This window comes from Prionailurus bengalensis, chromosome F2 (genome assembly GCF_016509475.1).
Source record: "Prionailurus bengalensis isolate Pbe53 chromosome F2, Fcat_Pben_1.1_paternal_pri, whole genome shotgun sequence".
NCBI lineage: Eukaryota > Metazoa > Chordata > Mammalia > Carnivora > Felidae > Prionailurus > Prionailurus bengalensis.
In genome coordinates this window covers 62,819,402-62,841,611 of record NC_057353.1, presented here as the reverse complement: position 1 = coordinate 62,841,611, position 22,210 = coordinate 62,819,402, and the positions used below count along the sequence as shown (strand labels likewise).

Sequence of the window (22,210 nt, the reverse complement as noted above, 5' to 3'; positions counted from 1 at the left end):
TTTGGTTACTATTCTTAGAAGACATCAGCAAGGTCTGGACAGATCACTGGACTAGGATGAAGAAGCCATCTTTATGCCCTGGAGACCTAGGAACTTGACCTGCTCCATGACTTCATTTCCACAGCTCAGTTTATGTGCTTTTGGCCATGCTAACTACACTACGACCCTTTCTCTCTTTACCTAAACACAGCTGACATAATATAAAACATATGGCCGAACACCGTGATTCTATACCACAGTACCTTTTCCATATTAATTATTATCCTGTATATAAAAATAGCACATGTTCACTATAGAAAATACTGGAAAATAAGAAAAGTATTGTATGAAATGTTACTGCTCAGACATAAAACTTCTAGAAAGTGACTTAACCTTTTTGCTTCTTAGTTTTCCTACCTTAGTTTTCCTACCAAAATTCAGATAAAAGTAATGCCTGCCTCACACAACTAGTATAACAATTCAATCAGTGAGTTAGTATATGTGAATGCTTAAAGCCTTGTCTGGCCATAATGGATACTCAACAAATGTTGGCTACTATTATCTTACGTATATATAGTAAGTATAGCTTACTGTCCCCCCGCTTTTTTTAACTTAAAATAAAATACAACCTGTCTCCCCACCTTCACTGCTATAACCCTAGTCTTAAGCCAGCATCATCATCTCTCTCCTGAATTACTGCAATGATAATTTACTTTATGTCCTCAGTAGGACCTACAGTCTAGTCTCCATATAGCAGTTAAGATCATTTGTTACAAATATAAATCAGATCATATTGCTCTCCCACTTAAAACTTTCCAATGGTTTCCAGTTGCACATAAAATGAAATATATTTACTTACATATTAGAAATATGTAATATATCTACTATATTTATCATTTAAGGATTGGATTCCACTTCATGCCAAAAAACTCTGGTTCGTGTAGTCCAGCCAAACAGGAATCCAGAGGCAGGTTTTCAAGAATGCGAGTAAGACCCGCAGGGCGCCCTCAAGCTCCCAGGTGCCTTTCAACTGCCAGCTCCAAAATTGTCAGCCCAAGGCTCTCGATCTCATGGTGGCGAGGCACTGCTACATTTTTAGGATATTGTCCATGTTCCAGAAAGAAAGAACTAAAAGGGTAGAGGTCAAAGTCCTCCATCTGCACACTGATTTCACTGGACATCTTCATTGCCATGGACATACCACACTGCCCCCCTCCCCGTCCCTACTTCAGGTATAAGAGACACCAGGAAAACCAGCATTTTCATTATATACATTGATGCTTGACATTGGACGATTTCCTCTGTGAGAAAGAGGAGAGATGGGGTGTTAGGGTGAGCAACCAGCAGTACCTGCCAGCCGCTGGCCTACAACATCCTTCCTCATGCCTCCTTGCTCTACCTCTCTCTCCTTGACACTATGTCCAGACACACTGGCCTTAGTCCTTAGTGTGCACCAAACATCTGCCTGACTCAAGAGAGGTCATTAGCCTTGTTTTCCCTTCTGCCTAGAAGGTTCTAGCCAGTAGTTGGCAGATGACTGGCTCCTTCTCTTCATCAGGTCTTAGTGAACATGTAACTTCTTCAGGGAGTCTTGATTCCCCGTGCAGGGTCACCCCTCTTCTCCCCCCACCCAATTTGCTTCACAGTTCTTATCACTAGTTGAAATTACACTGTTTTAATTTATTTGTTTATCCTCTGTCTCCTTGACCAGGACATAAGATGCAAGAGAGCTGGGCCTTTACTCTTGACTGTATCCCAAGTGCTCAAAACAGAGCCTGGAACACAAGAAGTGTTAGATTTGGTGAGCAAATGTCGAATGCATTACAATCACATTCTGTTTTCATTAAATGCTATTCAAGAGATTTAACAGCTGTAAAATATGCCACTGAATAAATGTTAACACTATTAACTGCTTCCTATGGCTTGCTACTATAGTAAGCTGAATAATGGTCCCCCAAACATGTCTACATCGTAATCCCTGGAAACTGAGAATGTTACCTTATAAGGTGAAAGGGATTTGCAGATGTAGACAAATGAAGGATCTTAAATTTAAGAGATTAAACTTAAAAAATATTACCTTGGATTATTTTCACGGACCTGATGTAATCGTAACGGTCCTCATACAAAGGATGCAGGAAGAGTCAAAATTAGAGGAGAAGGCAATATAATGATGAATCAGATTAAAATGATGAGCTTTGAAGATGGAGGAAGGGGGCCACAAGCCAAGGAACACGGGTGGCCAACAGAGTGGAAAGAAGACAAGGAAACAACATCCCCTCAGAGAACCTCACCACAAATCAATCCTGACACCGCTGGAGCCCCTTTGAAGCAACCAACTCGAGCAATGGAAACCTGCGTAAGGTAGAAGGGCCCCTAGTGACCTCCTACCTGCTAGCTGAATACAAACAGGCTCGTTAGACCACCTACCTCACAATACCCATAAGCCCTAGCTGACCAATGAGTTACTGACACCTAGTCACAGGTACTAAAAAAGCAAAATTCCGTATGTTCCCATACCTCCTCACCTCCCCACTTTACTACAGCCTCCACGCACCTCCTCATGGCAGACACTTTCTCCTTCAGTGTCCTGCCCTCTGCTTCCTTGGAATGTGTTCACTAAAGTTCTATCTCCTTTACTCTGCCGTGAGTGAATTCTTTCACTGCCCACGCCTCCAGCCTCCACCCAGTTGGGTCACCCCGCACACACCTTGACTTTAGCTCAGCAAAAGTGATTGCACACTTCTGACCTCCAGAACTTTAAGAATGGATATGTGTGTCAAAGTCACTAAATCTGAAACAGTTTGTTGCAGCAGCAATAGGAAACTAATATAGACATTTAGGTTTTCTTCCCTCTAAGTATTTACTTAAATAACATGATGTCGTAAAGAACTTCATTTTGCAGGTATTTTTGTCTGCCTTTCCAATGATTTCATTAGAATAGTTTCCTAGAGGCAGAATTCCAGTAAGCTTGCACCACCATACAAGCTCCCGGGCTGTGCCAGGGTAAATGCCTGAGCAACCTGGCTGTTTAGATGTCAGCTATTTTGAGACATAACCACAGGGTCTACAAAGAATTAGCCCACTTTGTGCAACAATCACACAAACACAAAGAGATTGCTTTCCAGGGGAAAGAACGCATATAAAAAATAAAAACAAGGGTGCTTTTTTCCTTTTTTTCATTCTTATCATTAACATTATAGAAGAGAAATGGGGAGGAGGAAGAGTTAAAATATAAGGCCAGAAAAAGCTCAAGTTCAGCTCCAAAGATCTACACACCTTTGATACCTGCCAGATGGGCTTTTGAAGTGCAAAACAAGATCAGATCCCTAAGGGAAGGCTGACACTCAAGTCCTGACCTGTGAATTAATCAGAGAAGCCTCTGGATGTGAACAGACCTCAGGCTTAGGGTGTGGTCTGTGTAGGCTGTTTGGCCAGGGTGGTCTCCATGACAAAAGAGAGAAATAATTTACTTGGGGGCCAAGTGACCAGTGTGGGGTCCCTCAGGGCAGAGCATGTCAATGACCCTCCCTCAGCACAGACAAGGAGGCTGTTGCAAATATTTCAGTATGGAAACTCATGAATGATAACTTCTGTGTTCTCCAAAATTTTCCTGCATTCCACCCCGGAACCTTGCAAATCAAAGCGTGTTTTGTACACCAGCAGCATTGCCATTGCATGGGAGTTTGTTAAAAATGCAGGTCTTGGGGTGCCTGGGTGGCTCCTCTGCCTTCAGCTCAGGTCATGATCTCATGTTCATGAGTTTGAGCCCTGTGTCGGGCTCTGTGCTGACAGCTCAAAGCCTGGATGGTGCCTTCTTCAGACTCTGTGTCTCCCTCTCTCTCTGTCCCTCCCCACTCACGCTTTGTCTCTCTCTCAAAAATAAATAAACATTACAAAAAAAATTTAAAAATGCAGATCTCGAGCAACATCCAGACCTTATGGAATCAGTAACTACATTTTAACGCTATCGCCATGTGATTCTTAGGCACCTTGCAGTCTGAAAACATAGGCCCTAGAGTCTAAGCTGCATAAAGGCAGAACGTTTGTTGCCTTTGTTCAGTGCTGTACTTCCAGTGCTGCAAACACAGCCTGCCATTGCTTGAAGGGGCTCAGTAAATATTTGTTTTAAGAATGATTAAATGAGTGAATGTACTGATTCTTACACATTGAAGCTGAATTTGAAAAGATAAGGTACTTGTGTATTATATTCTTTGTATTTTACACACATATCCACAGGTGCATGCACACACACACGTACTAAAGTCAAAGAATATTTTTTCAATCCATACTTCAGATGCATGAGCACAACCTAAAGTAGCAGCACCTGAGCAGGGCAGGGGCAAAGAGAGAGAGAGAGAATCTTGAGCAGGCTCCACGCTCAGCACAGAGCATAATGCAGGGCTTGATCCCATAATCCTGGGATCATGACCTGAGCCGAAATCAAGAGTTGGACGCTCAACTGACGGAGTCACCCAGGGGCCCCAAGATGAACTTTTTTCCTGGCCATTGTGAAAGCCAAAATTGAGAGGACGTTCAGATTAGAGAGCTGGAATGAGCCTGGAGAAGTTACTGTCACAGCTGTAAAGAGGATGCAGGTCTATGGTTTACTCCACTGTCAAAAAGTCATACCTCTCCTGGGGCACAAATGGATCAAGACTCAGAGGGGGATGACAGCTCAGGATCCTGAACCAGAAGGGATCTAAACAGGCTGGCCCTAAGCATGGGTACGACAGACTACAGAGATTCCAACTCCATCCTTGGCATAAATGCAGCTTTGCTGACTTCTTTCTAGGAACCATTCATACAAGATAGCGGTCATGTCACCATGACCCTGATGGCCTGAAGATTTTGCGCACCACGTGAGCCTCCCCAGAATGTTGAGTGATCCTAGTAAGGGGCCTCTGCGATGATGGAGATTTAATTATCCTTCAGCATTGTGATATAAAGACTGAGTCCGACTTCATTTCACTTAAAGAAATAAAGTGTGACATTTCCCTTGTTTATCGTTTCTTTTTAATTTTTTGTTATGCATATTTTCAATAGACGCAAAGGGCAAAAAGGAAAAATATATAATGAACCTTCATTACCTATTATCTAGTCTCAAGAAATATCAATATATTGCTAAACTTGTTTCATCTGTACCTCCCACTCTTCATTCTGTGCTGGAAATTTTTATTTAACAGCTATACTGAGGTATAATATCCTTGGAATTCACTCATTATAAGAGCACAGGTCAATGGTTTTTAGTAAAAGTACACAGATGTGCAAATGTCACCACAAACCGGTTTTACAGCATTGTCATCGCCCTTGGGCCCCCCAGACTCCCTCCTCCCACTCCTGTACCTATTTACAGTCAATTCCCAGACCAGGCTAGCAACTGCTGATCTGCTTTAGTCTCTATAAATTGCCTCCTGGGCTTCATATAGAGAGAATTACACAATATGTAATCTAGTTTCTGGATTCTCTCAGCATAGCGGTCTCCTCCATGTTGTAGTGGATATAAGGAGGTCCGTTCTTTTTATTACTGAAGAGTATTCCAATGTGTGATTATACCACATTTTGTTTAAGCATTTTCATGTTGATGGACATATGGATCTAGTCTGAGGTTTCTGTGTTATAATAACACTGTGAACATTCACTTATAAGTTTTGTGTATTATATTTTCATTTTTCTTGGGTAGATTACGTAAGTCTGAAATTGCTGAGTCATATAGTAGCTTTTTAAAAATTAAAAAAAATTTATTTTAGAGAGAGAAAGTGCATGCACATGAGCAGGGGAGAGGGGCGGGGTGGGCGGGTGGGGGGGGGAGAGAGGGAGAGAGAGAGAGAGAGAGAGAGAGAGAGAATATCTTAAGCAGGCTCCACCCTCAGACATAGGGCTCAATCCCACACCCCTGGGATCATGACCTGAGCCAAAATCAAGAGTTAGACGCTCAACCAACTGAGCCACACAGGCATCCCTCATATGGTAGCTTTTTAAGAGACTGAGAACTTGTCTTCCAACGTGGTTGCACCATTTTACCTCCCATCAGCAATGTGTGAAAGTTCCAGTTTCTCCACACCCTCTCCAACACTTATTTTTGTCTCTTTTTTATTATAGCCATTCCAGTGCACAGAAGTCGTTGTGGTTTTCATTTGCATTTCCTTAACGTCTAATGATGTTGAACATCCTTTCAGGTATTTGTGAACACTTCACACATCTTTTCTAGTGAAAAGTCGATTCAAATATTGTGCCTATGTATTAAATGCATTGTCCATCTTAATGGTAAAAGAGTGTTTTTATATATTCCAGACATAAGTCCTTTATGAAATACATGATTTGCCAAATTTTTTGCAAGCCAGTCTGTAGCTTGTTCTTTCATTTGGTTAATGATGTTTTTTGAGCCCTTGGGACCATTGATGGTGACAGTATCTGCTCACTCAGAATGTGTAGGGGTCTCATTTACCTACAGTTAGCTCGTCTGGCTACAATGGATGATTGAGAAACCAGTTTCAATGGAAACTCCTCAACCTCTACAAAGCGCCAAGATCTGTATCTGGAGAAACTAGCTCTGGCCCAGCTTCTGGCTCACAGGATGGTCCAGGAGAGGGGCAGCATAGGGGGTAGCAAAATCCCTAAGGATTGTGATAGCAGGGAAGGAGAATTAACATCTTCCAATTCCCAAACGTGGAATGTTTCTCCATTCGTTTACACCTTCTTTAATTTTTGTCACCAACATTTTATAGTTTTCAGCATACAAGTCTTACACTCCTTTTGTTAAATTTATTCCTAAGTATTTTATTCTTCTTGGTGTGACTGAGTGAAACTGTTTTCTAAATCTCATTTTCAGATTGCTCATTGTCAGTATATAAAATTGCAATTGATTTTTATAAATCGATCTTGTATCCTGTGACCTTGATGAACTCACTTATTATTTCCAGTAGTTTTTTTTTTTTCTGGAGGTCTCCATAGGACTCTAAACATACAAGTAAGACATTTTTTGGCATTGTGTGTTTATGTAATAAAATTCATAGCAACCTGATTTTAAATTAAACAAATTTGCACTCAAAATTATTCCAATTATAGTGTTGCATATGCTTCAAGGGCAGAGTAAGAGAGGTGTCATTGGGCCATCCTGTGAATCATAGGTCATCTGCAGCCTGTCTTACCTCTTCTACATCCTTATGAGACAGTCTTTTAGTTGGGGATTTGGCCAAAATGTGCCTGTAACTATAGGATTGTGTCATTGTGTCATTGAGAACCACTGGAAAATTGCTTGATCTAAGATACGTCCTTAAGGAAGATTCTAGGGAGTCAGAAATGGTCCTCAGGAGCAGGAGCAGCATGGAAAGAAACAAACCAGAAGGCAATGTATTTTGATGCACCCATACGAAAAGTATAAAAATGTAAGAAGAGGCATCTTCCCCACTTCACAGAGGGCATAGATAATGGTGCAAAATTGGCATTTTGAGTCTTTCACAGGGGATAACATTCAAAGAACTAGATGAAGTTAGTGAAAGAAGAGGTGTGGCAATGACTAACTTATTGCCATAAAAGTCACAAAATCCTAATACTGTAATATAATTGAATCCCAACGCACTGATTTAGCGTGTGTAAAGCACTTAGCAGAGTTTGGTTAATAATATATGTTAAATAAATAAATGGTAGCTATTTATAATATTACTATTACTTTTGCAATTAAGATGAGAGGCCTTCTGTGACTGTGTATAGTCAGTATTTATTTACTTAAGAGCAGTTCGCTGCTCAATTTGGTGGTCATTTCAAAGACCATTGCTATGGGTCACTGGAAGTAGATAAGGCAATTCAGGATAGAGGTGGGCTTCAGAGGAAGACTTTAAGAAAGATGACAAACACCAAAACCCATGGAACCACCCATGGAAATCAAAACTACACACTGCTTTTCCCATGGCCATTGTGGCATTATTCACAGTAGCCACGACAGGGAAACAACTAAGTGTCCATCGTGTATATGGAGATATATATGTGTATATGCACGCACACGCGCGCGCGGACACACACACACACACACATACACACACACAATGGAATATTATTCAGCCATGAGAAAGAAGGAAATTCTGCTATTTGTGACAATAGGGATGAACTTTGAGAGCACTATGCTAAGTGAAATAAACCAGAGAAAGATAAGCACTGAATGGTATCACCTACATAGGGAATCTAAAAAAGCTAAGCTCATAGAAAGAGAGAGTGGAGTGGTAATTATCAGGGGCTGGGGGCTAGGGGGAAACTGAGGAAATGTTTTTCAAAGGGTACAAACTTCCAGTTATAAGACAAATAAGTCCTGGAGATCTAATGTACAGCATGGTGACTATAGCTAATAATGCTATATTGTATACTTGAAAGTTACTATGAGAGCAGATATTAAATGTTCTTACCACACACACAAAAATGGTAATTATGTGATGTGATGGAGGTGTTAGCTAACAGTATCGTGGTAATCATTTTGCAGTTTATAAGTGTACCAAATCAACACATTGTACGTTAAACTTACATAATGTTATACATCAATTAAAGCCCAATAAAGCTGGGAGAAAAAGACAACAAAGTGCTTGTAGAGAGACTAGTGAATAAATGCGTGCATCTGTACATCTGAATGTTTATATTCAGAAAATCTATTTCAAGCTTATTCGTAATCATATTTAATTGCATCTTTAATTTCTAAATTGCTAGATTAAGAAATGAGCTCCCTTCTCATTGATAACTGCAATTGCCTGACAAAAAGGAGGCTGTGTGGCCAGGGACTGCAGCCTGAAGGGGCAGTTTCAGAACAAGAGACATCTCCTCCCCTCCCCTATCTTCCCTCTCCTTGCGTCCTCTCCTTACCCCTGCTCTAGCTAAGGGCACAGCCCTCTAACCCTGGAGGTTACAGTATCACTGATTTGGGAAGAGAAGTTCTTTTGGCTACATCTAGTTCATCTGGCTACAACATACAACCCAGAAACCAAGTTCAACTTGGTTGGAAGATTTTCAGACCCTACAAAGCACAGGAATCCACATCTGGAGAAACCACCTGTGTCTTCCCCAGTCTCTGTGCTCCAAGTAACTGAAAGCCAAAGCCGGTCTGACAGGATGGCCCAGGGCAGGAGCCCCCAGAAGTGGCCTGAATGCAGTAAGGTAGCAAGAATGCTACCTGGGTGGCCAGAACTTCAAGAGAAATTGACATTGCTGGGGCTTCCTGGTCACAAGGCATTCTCTGCCTATCTCAGCCTCTCTGCTCCTATGCAGACAGATAATCCTACAGCCAGGAGAGAGAGGCCCGGGTTGCTAAAAGAAGCAGGGAGCCGGCACATTGATTTCATCTGTGTGATGCCTGGCACATAGAGGCTGCTGCCTCAGGAAATGCTGCACTAAGTGGAATGAACATTCTAGACTCAACTTTGCCACGTGCCAAGTGAAGCCATTTTCCTTCTTTCTTCATTTCTGCTTCTGTGTTTTAAAAATGTATGATAATTGCTACCTACAAGGTTGCATCTAGGATAAAAAAGGAACATACTCTAGAATGTGCTTTGTGAGATCCAAACACCACATGAATAGGAACCAAAACTTGACAAGCTGCCTCCATGGTGCTATGTCTCAACTTGGCTCAGATATTAATATTTAAGTGCCTAGAAGTATGGCCCGTTTTCTTACTGACATTCTTCTAACAAAGATAATTTAAGTTAGAAGATTAGACATATTATTTTAATAGAATTCTATAACGGTATTTTCATTTGATTGAAGTGGATATGGTCACAAACTGGTTTTTTTTTTTTTTTTTTTTTTTGGTCCCTGAATGGGTCCCTGTACAAAACTACATTGTTGATCATGGCTCTAATTGGTTCCCTTGTTTCAGCCTGACAGTCTCTCAGATTCATTCTTCACACTGCCAGCCTGCTGTGGCTCAAAGACAAATCTGAGGTTGACTCCTCTTTTTCCCTAAAGACCCGTATCCAATCAGTCAAGTCTTATGGATTTTGCTTCCTTAATATCTCTCAAATCCAGCCATTTCTCTCCATCCCACCTGACATGCCTCCATTTTAAGTCACTATCATTTCTCACTGAAACTAATGAACTAGCAGCTCACAGGGTCACTCCTAGGGGCCCCCCTGTGTTGCTCTTTTGTCTCGATCCCTGTCCCCTAACTGCAGCCAGAATTATCTTCCTGAAGTGCAAATGCTACCAGTAACTCCCTGCTGGGACCTGTGATTGTCAGGGTCATCAGGATAACCCCCCCCCCGCCCCCCCCCCTCCCCGCTGCTGGACCAGGTGTCCCTGCTCTTTCAGGTCTAGGTTCAAGCCCTTGCTCAGCTCCTTTGCTGGACCTTGCACCATTCACACCGCACTTTCCCCTCTGGCCATTCCTAGCTATGTAAGGCCCCCTGTGCCAAGTTCTCAGGAGGGTGCCTTCTCTGTTACGGCTCCCATGCCCACTGCCTTCACATGCCCTGTCTCTTCATTGTGGTCACCTCCTCTGGGGATCCTTCTCAGGACGCCTAGGACTGGACTAGGTGCTCTTGCCCTGCATCTTCACAGCACTTACCACCTTTCTTACTTACTTATTTGCACTTTTACTTACCTGTTTGCTGCTAAGGCTCATCAACCAAACTATCAGCTCCCTGAGAGCATGAACAGATCTTTGTTCCTGGTATATCCCAGTATGTTATATTCTTGCACAGATTTCTTCCCATCTCCTAGCTCCAGGGAATACTGGTAACTGATGGCTCAAAGCCAAGTCCTTCGATGGGCATTGCCCCAGGCTGCAAAAACCTGCCTTCCCTGCAGCCACAGCCCCCTCTCAGGGACACTGGGCTACCAATGACCGGGTGATTGTCATACAAATGCCTGGCCTCCTTTCTACTTTGAGACAACTCTAAAGGGTTAGTGCCAACACTCCCGGTAAGACTGGGCTGGGCCTCAGCCGCAACCCCATGGAGCACCTACTTTTCTCCTAGCCCCGTCCTGCTATCCTCACTTTCGGTCAGGTGTTTCTCCCCAAAATATTCCCCAGTAAACCATCTGCACAAAATTCACAATTCTCAGTCTATTGCCAGGGAACCCAGTCAAAAACAGTCCTCCTCCCCAAAACAGCTCCTGGCACATAGTAGGTGCCCAAAATGTATCTGACATATGAACAACCAATGAACAAGGGCCTTTTTAAAGCCAACTCTCAGAGCAGAAAATTTATATCACTCATGTTTCCATTTCCAGGCCCAGCACAGGAGTGACTACTTAATTCTTACTTGCTTGAATGGTCCTTCCAATGTTCTCTCTTATGGCCAAGGGAGCAGTCTTCTGGAGGTATATGGCTCCTTTCTTTAGCCATCAGGTCCAAAGTGATAAAAGCTAGAAGCATCAAAGGAATGTAACATTACTCTGCATGATAATGAAATTTACTGCCTTCAAAGAAAGAAAAAATTATGTGGCAAATTACAAAGCAGTTAAAAAATACTGTTTTTCATTAGGGTTTAGAGGGACGGTGTTCTCCCTGAGAATTAAAATAACTTTATGGAGAGCTATGTGCTTTTCCAATAAATCTAAAGAATCTAATAAATCCCCTAACAGACCTGCTGTGGAGGATATATGCCCTGAATGATGCTGTGAGACTTGAAGCACCATGACCTCCTCCTCCTGAACCACTCTGCAGCTCTTTGGGTTATCAGAAGAAAACACTGACTGTCCAAATAAAACCTCTAGGAATCTACACTGAACTCAATGGCTTGGACTTGGGGAGATGTCTTAGCGAGGAAAATCACAATGGGTCCTGGAAGGACCTAATGGGTAAAGGTTAGAGTTTTCCAGAACATGAATAGAGTTACAATGGGGAAATCCAGAAGATAAGGCTCCCTAGGATATAAGGGCAAAGCTAGGGATAGGGAAGTGAGATTAGAAACTGTGGAGGTATTTAAAGAGGACACATCTGAGAAAGGGTTGATTTCTCAGTCACCACACATACACGTTTGGACCCTGGGGAAGTTATATTTAGTACTTGGCTCTAATTTTTTTTCTTTTTAAACAGACTATTTTTTTTTAGAGCAGTTTTAGGTTCACAGCAAAATTGGTCAGAGGGTACAGAGAATACTCACATACCCCCTGCCCCCACACATGCATAGCCTCCTCTATTACCAACATCCTCCACCAGAGTGTATATTTGTTATGATTGATTAACCTACCTTGATACATTCTCAACCAAACTCCATACTTTACATTCGGGTTTATTCTTGGTGTTTTATATTCTATGGGTTTGAACAAGTGTATAGTAACATTTACCTACTATTACAGTATCATGAAGAGTAGTTTCTATCCCCTAAAAACATCTGTGGGTCAGTTCCCTTTAAAATGGCCCAGTCCTGGGGCACCTGGGTGGCTCAGTTGGTTAAGCATGCATTCTTGATTTTGGCTCAGGTCATGATCTCACAGTTTGTGAGACTGAGCCCCGGGTAGGGCTCTACACTGAGTGTAGAACCTGTTTGGGATTCTCTCTCATTCTCTCTCTCTCTCTCTCTCTCAAAATAAATAAATAAACTTAAAAAATTACCTGGGCCTTCAGCAAAGAAAGTTATGTACATGTATACATGTATCCACATAGTTTGACACTCTAAAGTGGTGATTCTGGGGAGGCTGAGGGTTGAGATCTACAGCAACATTCTATTGAGGGATAGCCTTCGGGACTTCTATGTGGTCGGGTGCGGTATCATGAGTGGGGCTCAACACCAAACAATAAGTGTCAGGGAAGAGGCCCAGTGGTAAGAAACAGCTATCAAATGGATAATTCAAGAAAGTTTCATGATGTGAAGGGTGTTTTTGTCCACCACAAACCCAAGACAGTAAACTTCTCCGGTTACATTCTCTCTCCCCCAGGGAGATTCATACTGCACCTCAACACATCAAAGTCTGCAGGAATTTCTATTAGTGAAGAAAACTGCCTAACTTCTTTTAACACCACATTCTCCAAAAACTCTCTCTCAATATCTACTAGTATTCATGGTATCCCATGTGAGGACTGCTACACAGCCAACTGAAGAGGTTTATTTTTTTTTAATTTTTTTAATGTTTATTGATTTGTGTGTGTGTGTGTGTGTGTGAGAGAGAGAGAGAGAGAGAGAGAGAGACCGAGCATGAACAGGGGAGGGGAAGAGAGAGAGGAAGACACAGATCCGAAGCAGGCTCCAGGCTCTGAGCTGTCAGCACAGAGCCAGACATGGGGCTTGAACTCACGAACCATGAGATCATGGCCTGAGCCGAAGTCAGATACTCAACTGACTGAGCCAGCCAGGCGCCCCTGAAGGGCTTTATTTTAACAGTAGTGTGGTATAAGCAGAGAGGATATTCTTGGAGAGTTATGTGATCATAAAAATGCCTGGAGATGTTGGCCCTATAAAGACGGTGCTACAATGTTTCCATCTCAGTCTTACCAGGTGTAGAATGAGGACAGTGGCTAAGGGACAGAAAAAGGAGAGCCAACAGTGTCATTGTTGAGGACAAATTGAGGAGACCTGGTCACTCATTTCTATGAGGGTGGGGATCCGAGAAGAAGGAGGAATCTTATAATCATAAAACTTTAGGACAGGAGGGGCGCCTGGCTGGCTCAGTCGATTGAATGTCTGACTTCGGCTCAGGTCATGATCTCACATTTGGTGGGTTCAAACTCCATGTCAGGCTCTGTGCTGACACCTCTGAGCCTGGCGCCTGCTTCAGATTCTATGTCTCCCTCTCTCTGCCCCTCCCCTGCTCATGCGCTCTCTCTCTCTCTCAAAAATAAACATACAAATAAAAAAATTAAAAAAAAAAACACCTTTAGGGCAGGAAATGAGCTTTACGATCATCTACTTTGGTCTTCAAACTTGTATTCAGCCTTTGGACCTCCAAACAACCAAGTTTCCAGGGGAAACCTAAAATGCAGACCAGAAGAAAGCAGCGGTGTGGGCATGCTTTACCAAATAACGGAGAAAGGAAGAGTGTGGGGGAGGAATTCTGGTGCTTCCCGTTGTGAAATTTTGGCTGGGAATTTTTAGAACATTTTAGATCTGAGAGAAGTGCCTCAACATACAGACCTCACAATTCACAGTACGGTAGTCAAGTAGCATTTTCTCCCGCTCTCAAAATATTCCTGGATAACAAGTTTCAGAGGCAGGAATATTTCACACAAATAATTTTAGAGGCCTTGCTTTATGACAAGACCCGTACTTTGGTAGTTAAAAGCTGCATCCTGGAGCTGACAGAGACTAGTTCTGGGCTCTATCACACTCCTCCATATGTTAACATCCAACAAATTGCTCAACTTGTCTGTGCACACTTAAGTTTTCCCACCAATAAAACTGAGATAATAATAGTGTCCATTTTCTAGGGATATTGTGAAAATGGAATGAACTTTTCCGACAGAAATGCTTAGCACAACACCAGACACAAAGCAAACAAATTTAGCTCGTTATTTAATTAACATTAGCTCCTTATTTAAGACGGCCGCTGCACACCAAGTACTATGCTAGGTACTAGAGAGATGGAATGGAACCAGGTACTTTTAAAGCCTTCAAATACTAAGTGCATTCATTTATCCAACACTTATTTTTTCCAAGAATTTTACTTACGTTATCTCTTGTGGTGACTTAAAATATGACCACAAATTCTTAGACACTCCCTTCAAAAAAATAGAGCCTGATTCTCCTCCCCTTGAGTGAAGGTTGGACCAAGTGGCTTGCTTCTAGCACGTAGAATAGGCAAGAGTGACGATTTGTGACTCCCAAGACAGGTCACAAAAGGCATGTGGCCTCTCCTGCCTTTCTTGGATAACTCTCTCTGTGGGGAAGCCAGTTGTCATTTTGTGAGGAAAAAGCCAGCAGTCTTGTGAAGATGTCTACGTTGCAGGCACTGAGGCCTCCTGACAAGAGCCAGCACTAACTTGTCAATTGTGTGAGAGAGACACTATGGAAACAAGTCCTCTACCCCCAGTCAAGCCTTTGGAAGACGGCAGCCCTGGCCACCATCTTGACTGCAACCTCATGAGAGACACTGTGCTGGAAATCACCCAGATGAGTTTCTCAGATTCCTGGAACCACAGAAATTCTGTGAGAGGAAAAATTATTTCAAGCAACTAAATTTTGGGGGTTAATTTGTTAGATAGCTGATCCTCAAAAAGCCCCTGACACAGATAAATTGTGGTGCATTTTATAGATGAGCGAATCAAGGGCAGAGACGTGACTTTGTTTCAATTCACCCAGCTGGTATGTGGTGAGAGGCAGACTTCAAACTCACATCTATAGTTTCCAGGGTACTTCTACTCTATCGCTGTGCCTCCATGGGCAAAGTCAACAATACATACAGCACATATAAGGCAACACCATAAGGAGCCAGGCCTCAGAGAAGCTTCATGGTTGGGTTTGTTTTTTTCCTGAGACCAGCCCAGGGGATCGGAACGAAGGACCCACCCCCACCTCCCACACACATCAATCCAAGAGTCCATACAACCCACGAAGAGTTGTATGAGGAAGGCAGAGATCACCTTAGCAAATATACACTGCATCAGTTAAGACACCTGACATATTACACCATTAACATTTAAAACCATGGGGAAAAAATTAGCTGATAATATCCCTTGCACTCATAACATTTACGTTTCCAGCTTTTAGTTTTCCTGAACAAAATCAGACCTCACGGAGATAACTTTCACAAGCCACATATTTTCTCTAACAGTTACCACGGGCTGGAAAAAGCAAGGAGAAGGCAAATAATGGGGATGCTCTATGCTAATGCTCGCCTTATCTCACAAGGCACATCTTGGGTGCACTACATCCTTTCTCTCCCAGGTGCAATCTAAATCATCTCCCATGTCTCATTTTTCTTTAACTTCTTTGAGTTTGGCAGACATTAGGATTGAGCCCTAGATCATGCCTTCAGGTTTATGAGGACAGTAATCTGTCATCGGTAGCTGCAGTGCCTTTTATCGGGCCCTGGCTGCACAAATTCCCCTAACTCTGACTTTCTGACAACTGATGGACTTTTCTCATCTCTAACCACGAAGGCTCAACTTGATTCTTTTCTTTTGAGACAACACAATATGCTATTTTTTCTGCCCCTGGGAAAATAAGAAAGCATAGAGCTCGCTTCCTAAAAAGAAAAGGCTGTAGAAGTTTTACCCATATTACTTGCTACCCTTCAAGGAAAGAGGCGTCAGGATTGGGGTCGGGGCACTCCTTTGAGCCCACACCCCTTATCAGTGTATCCAACTCCATGTTTTGACTTTTGAGGTCTGCCTCTCACCACATACCAGCTGGGTGAATTAAGCAAAGTCACGTCTCTGCCCTCGATTTGCTCATCTATAAAATGGAGAACAATTTATCTGTGTCAGGGGCTTTTTGAGGATCAGTTATCTATCTAACACATTAACCCCCCAAATTTAGCCACTCTCCAAAGCTGCATATAGAAGAGACACAACATGTGCAAAAACAGAAAGGCAACACAGTACGGTAGTCAAGCACATGGCCTCCAGAGCCAGAATGTCTGCATGTTTTTAAAGTACTCAGAATTTCTGGCAAATCGTAAGCACTCCATAATGTTTGATTCATGTAGGTAGGTTAAATTTATTGAACAAACTCCCATTTCTTTAGAGACCTACCTCTAAGATGGGAATTTTAATTTCCTCATTTAATCCTTGAAAAGCCAAGCAGCATATTAAGGTATTAGAGTCCAAAAGAAAAAGTTTGGAACAGTCTATCCGCCCCCCACATTCAGAATGAGGACTTTATTTTAAAGGCAGGATGTTTTGAATATATAGACATCTGCATAAAGATTTTCCTTATAGTCTTTTCTTTATGCTCTAAGTTTGGCGTGCTAGGGAATTACTCCATAGGACTATATACATAAAATTCCATGCCCTGTGTTTCAAGGGACAACGTAAGGTATTTTCAAGCACAAAGTTGCCCATTCCTGATTTTTACACTGTTTTTATTTGATAATCTAACCCCATCTCAGTGCTGACTCCCTTTGTTAAATTTAGTTGTGCATTAGATGGGACCTCACTGGTAAACTAACTTCCTATGTCTCATGCCTGAAATGCTGTACCAAACTGTAGCACGTTTTCCTTCTCAGCCCTGCACATACATTCTTCTCCAGAACTGGCTGAAGACAGAAGTGTGGAGTCAGCAGTTGGTCTTTGGTAATAATCATTTTCACAAGTGCACTGAACACTGTGCAGAACACCGTGGCTACGTTCTTTTCATGGATTCTCCCCAGCGTAGCTCATGCTGCAGACTCAGGAACCAGCTCTGATAACACCTCCCAGCTTTCTCACACCCACAGAAAATGACAATTCGTGATGACTTTTGCATATAGGAACAGTGCTTTGTCAAAGCCACTGATCCATTAGGCAAGGGGGACCTGGAGTCCTTAGAATTATATTCTTATTACTCAAGTGATTAGTTAAACCCACTCTACTTCCAACATCTGCTTTCTTTTGTGTAATTACCTTCACCATCACTTATTCCAACAACACTACATATTCAGAACACACGGACAGACACCCAACTGGGATTGGGTCCTACCTCTCACTCTTAACAATTATGGCCACATTTACCTTTTTGCAAACCCTAGCTTCTACTCTCTTCTGCGGTAGGTGGTTCTCCAACTCTAGCATGAATTAATGTCACCTGGAGAACTTGTAACACCACACATTGCTGGGTCCCACCCCACTAGTTTCTGATTCTGTAGGTCTGGGTTGGGGCCCAAGAATTTGAACTTTTAACCATCTCCCAGATGATGTTCATTGTGTGGATCCAGGACCCAGACTTTGAGAACAACTGCTCTAGTTTATAAAAGACGGTACAGGATTCTGGTCTGTCGTTGTGGGTTGAGTTGAATTGTATCCCCAAAATAAATGTGTAGAATTCCTAACCCCACATATTTGTGAATGTGACCTTATCTGGGAATAATGTCTTCCCAAAGACAATCAATTAAGAAGAGGTAATACTGGGTTAGGGTCGGCCCTGAATCTAATGAGTGGTGCTCTTATAAGGAAGAGCAACCTAAAAAGTCAGAGACATACTCATGAGGAACAAGACCATGTGATGACAAAGGCAAAGATACGAGTGATGCAGCAACACACCATGGAACCTAAAGACTGCCAGCAACCACTAGAAACTAGGAAGAAGACAGGATTCTCCCGTAGAGACTTCAGAGGAAAGTATGGCCCTGCCAATACTCTGATTTCAGACTTCTAGTCTCCCGGATGTGAAGGGATACGTTTCTGTTGTCTTAAGCCACCCAGCTGGGTCACTTTGTTATGGCAACCACAGGAGACTCATACACAGCCACTGTGGAGATTGAGTAATTAACCCAACGTTTCATCCTTCCCCACATTCACATCCCTGCCACGGCTTCCTCATGGGCATAGTATATTTCCTCATGCCTTAATGATGAGATTGGTCATGTGACTTACATTGACAAATGACAAAGGGAAAGAAGTGAACATGCCCCAGCTCTGAGCCAGGCCTTCAAAGTCTTGATGCTTCCTTTGCCCTCTTGTTCCTCTGCCGTTACTATGAGAATAACGGTCCCTCCAGTAGCCACTGCCCCTCCGGCCTGAGGTAGAGTTACCCCAACCTGTCCTCAAAACTGCAGTGAGAAGTACAGCTACCCCAGCCTCCTCACTTGGCAACCAAGCCAAGCCTAAAGCAACAGAAATCTTCCCATCCTGCACCCCCAACCCCCTAAAAAAAACCCCTTGCCTGGATCTGGGTTCTAGACATTGTTCTACCATGGTGCAACCTGGGCATGCTCTTTCTCTGCCCTGACTCTGAAATGAGAAGGCTCAGATTAATTTGTCTCTAAGTCAGTTTTGAATTGATCCCAGGTGTAGAAATGCCTACTTCTTCCAGCATGGACCATCACAACAAACAAAAACAAAACATTAACTTGAAGTTTCACTGGGGAGAATGTAGACCCAATCATGACCAGGTAGTTTATTCATGTAAGCAAACCAGAGTCCATCCCTGTCCTCTCGGAGCCAGGGGAAGTGCTTATGTTATTTGAACGAAACCCATGTCTGACTCCTCCAGCAGGGTAGCAGAGGGAACGGAGAGGAAGCCCACATTCAAAAGGCATGTTGCAAGACTCTATGACAAGACTCGGTGTCAGGTTAACAGAACATGTGACAGAGGGGAATGCCAAATACCTCTTCTTCCCGAGGCGGTTTTGTCTCTGTCCCTTTAACAAGAGTGCTCAATAGAAGCTTCCAATTAGAATCTCCTGAAATACTTAAAAAACTTGAAAAAAGAAAAAAAATGCTGGTGGTGAGAGTCCTACCTCCAGAGATTCTGATTTCCTTTATGAGCATTAAAATCATTTTTTTAAACTGTCCCCGCCAACAAAAACAGGTCCCATATAACTCTCTGCTGTGTACAGGATGCATCCTGTATTAGTTTCTATCGCTGCATAACAAACAGATTAACAGACAGAAAATAAGCATATTTAGGGGCACCTGCGTGGCTCAGTTGGGTAAGTGTCCGACTCTTGGCTTTGGCTCAGGTCATGATTTCATGGGTTTGTGGGTTCAAGCCCCACATTGGGCTCCATGCTGACAGTGTGGAGCCTGCTTGGGATTCTCATTTCTCATGCTCCCTCTCTCTCTGCCCCTCCCCTGATCACTCTCTCTTTCTCTCAAAAAAAAAAAAAAAAAGGAAGTACATTTAGCAGCTTAAAACAATATTGATTTACTAGCTCACAGTTCTGTAGCTAAGAGGGATGTGTGGGCTCACCTGTGTTCTATGTTCGGGTTTTACAAGACCTGAGTCAAAGTGTCAGGTGGGTTGAATGCTTATCTGAAGTCTCTGGGGAAGAATCCATTTCCAGGCTCATTCAAGTTGTTAGCAGAATCCAGTTCCTTGTACCTATAGGGCTGAGGCCCTTTTTTACTTGCCGCTGTCTGCCAGGGACCACTTATATCCCTACTCACACGCCTCTCTCTTCAAAGGAGTAACCTATGTGTTGAGTCTTCTTCATGCCTAGAATCTCTTTGAGTTCCTCTTCTGCCCTCCTCTTTTGCTACCAGTTAGAGAAAATGCTTTCTTTTTTATTTTTATTTTTTAACGTTTCTTTATTTTTGAGACAGAGAGAGACAGAGCATGAACGGGGAAGGGTCAGAGAGAGGGAGACACAGAATCTGAACAGGATCCAGGCTCTGAGCTGTCAGCACAGACCCCGATGTGGGGCTCGAACTCATGGACCACGAAATCATGACCTGAGCCGAAGTCGGCCGCTTAACCGACTGAGCCACCCAGGCGCCCCGAGAAAATGCTTTCTTGATTGACTATATTAGGCCCACTTGGATAGTCTTCTACTTTTAAATTCCACTGTGTCTTTTAACATAACACAATCACAGGAGGAAAGACTCGTCACATACACGAGTTCAGGGGATAATGGTATGGAATCTTAAGGGCCATTTCTAGAAATTCAGCCTGCCATATATTACAAACATCTAGACAAGGACCTAGTACTTAGTAGGTCCTCAAAACATAACTTATTAAATGGAATGGAATCAACCCCCACTTTACTGTGGCAAAGAAAGAGAAGGCATGGATAATCAGAGTGGCTGATGAATGGGTCATTTATCACGTTTAACTGAATCTAAGCATACATTACTTCTTATCAATTTTCACTGGAGTATCTCTCACACACATACACACTTCACAAATCAGATACCTATGGCTTAATACCTTTCACAAACATTATACACATGTCTAAACAGCGGACAGCTGAAGAATCACAATACCCCAGCATTCCAGATGCCCTCATGGGCCTTCCCTCCAGTTACTAACCATTCCCTGCTCTTATACTCCCCCCCTCACACACTTAGGGAACCACTATCCTGACTTCTAATGCCATAGATTTTGTCCAGTTTTTGAATTTTACATAAAATGGAATCACACAAATGTACTTCTTTTCGTCTGGCTTTTTTGGTTCAGCATCTTACCTGTGTGTTGTGGTAGGAAGGCTCTAAGATGACTCCCAATGATCCAATCTCCTGATATTTATGGCTTCCCCTTGAGTAACTTACATCTAACCAATAGATGACAACATGGCAACATTGAGGGGATGGGACTTCTATGATTAAGTAACAAAAGGTTGTGACTTTAATCTTGTTAGCAAACTCTATTTTCCTTTCTTAGCTTGTGTGTTTCAATGAAGCAGCCTGCCGTGTTGGAAAGGCTCTTGTGGCAAAGTACTAAGGGCAGCCTCTGGCCAACAGCCAGCAAAGAACTGAAGCCTTCCATCCAACAGCCTGTGAGGAAGTGAGTTCCACTAACGACCATGTGAACTTGGAAGCTTAAGCTTCCCAAGTTGAGCCTTCAGATGACTTTGGCCCAGGCAACACCTTGATTGCAACCTGTAAAAGACCATGAAATGGGACACCTCGGTGGCTCAGTTGGTTAAGTATCCAACTCTTGGTTTTGGCTAGGTTATGATCTCACAGTTCGTGGGTTCAACCCCTGCATCGGGCTCTGTGCTGATAGTGCGGAGATTGCTTGGGATTTCTCTCTCCCTCTCTGTGCTCCTCCCTGGCTTGCATGGGTGCGCTCTTTCTCTCTCCCGCTCTCTCAAAAATTAAAACAAAACAAAACAAAAAACCGTGAAGCAGAAATTCCAGCTTAGCTATGCCCAAATTTCTTTCCCACAGAAACTGAGGTAATAAAAGGGTGTTATTATAAGCCACTCAATTTTGCGGTGATTTGTCACCAGCAATAGACACCTAATGCATGTGGTTTATCTTTGTTGTTGTATGCAGTTGTAATTCATTCATTTCCATTACTTTATTGTAGAATTTGCTAAAACTTTTTTTCTGTAAGGGATAGGAAATATTTTAAGTTTAACAGGCCAAAAAGCAAAACTGAAGCTATTATGTTGGTACTTCTATATAATTTTCACAAGTGACAAGATAGTTTTTTTTTTTTTCCCCCAACCATTTAAACATGTAAAATCCAAACTTAGCTCATGAACAAGACAGAGATAGACAGCAGGCCATATTTGGTCCATGGGGCATGGTCTGCTCACCTGAAGGACAGGTTGGTTTGTTTACACCACAGCTCATTTATCTAGTGTTGATTAACATCTGGGCTGTTTCCAGTTAGTAGCTATTACAAATAACATAGCCATGAACATTCCTGTATATGTCTTTTGGAGATGTGTATGCATATCTGTCTGCTATACACCTATAAGAGGAACTACTGGGTCACAGGATAAGCGT

The 22,210-nt window shown here is 42.6% G+C and overlaps 1 long non-coding RNA gene across 2 annotated transcripts in view; it reads right to left on the bottom strand.

Annotated features, from left to right (window-relative positions):
- The window catches only part of LOC122495744, a 50,098-nt gene that overhangs the window by 25,455 nt on the left and 2,433 nt on the right, over positions 1-22,210 (bottom strand). The window contains exons 1-2 of one of the 2 annotated variants that reach the window (XR_006300554.1): positions 13,772-13,869; positions 11,220-11,322 (exon numbers count right to left, since the gene is read on the bottom strand). This is a non-coding gene — a long non-coding RNA (uncharacterized LOC122495744). Of the gene's footprint in view, positions 1-11,219; positions 11,323-13,771; positions 13,870-22,210 lie in introns of those variants that run through there. The other variant, XR_006300553.1, reaches the window with a different exon arrangement.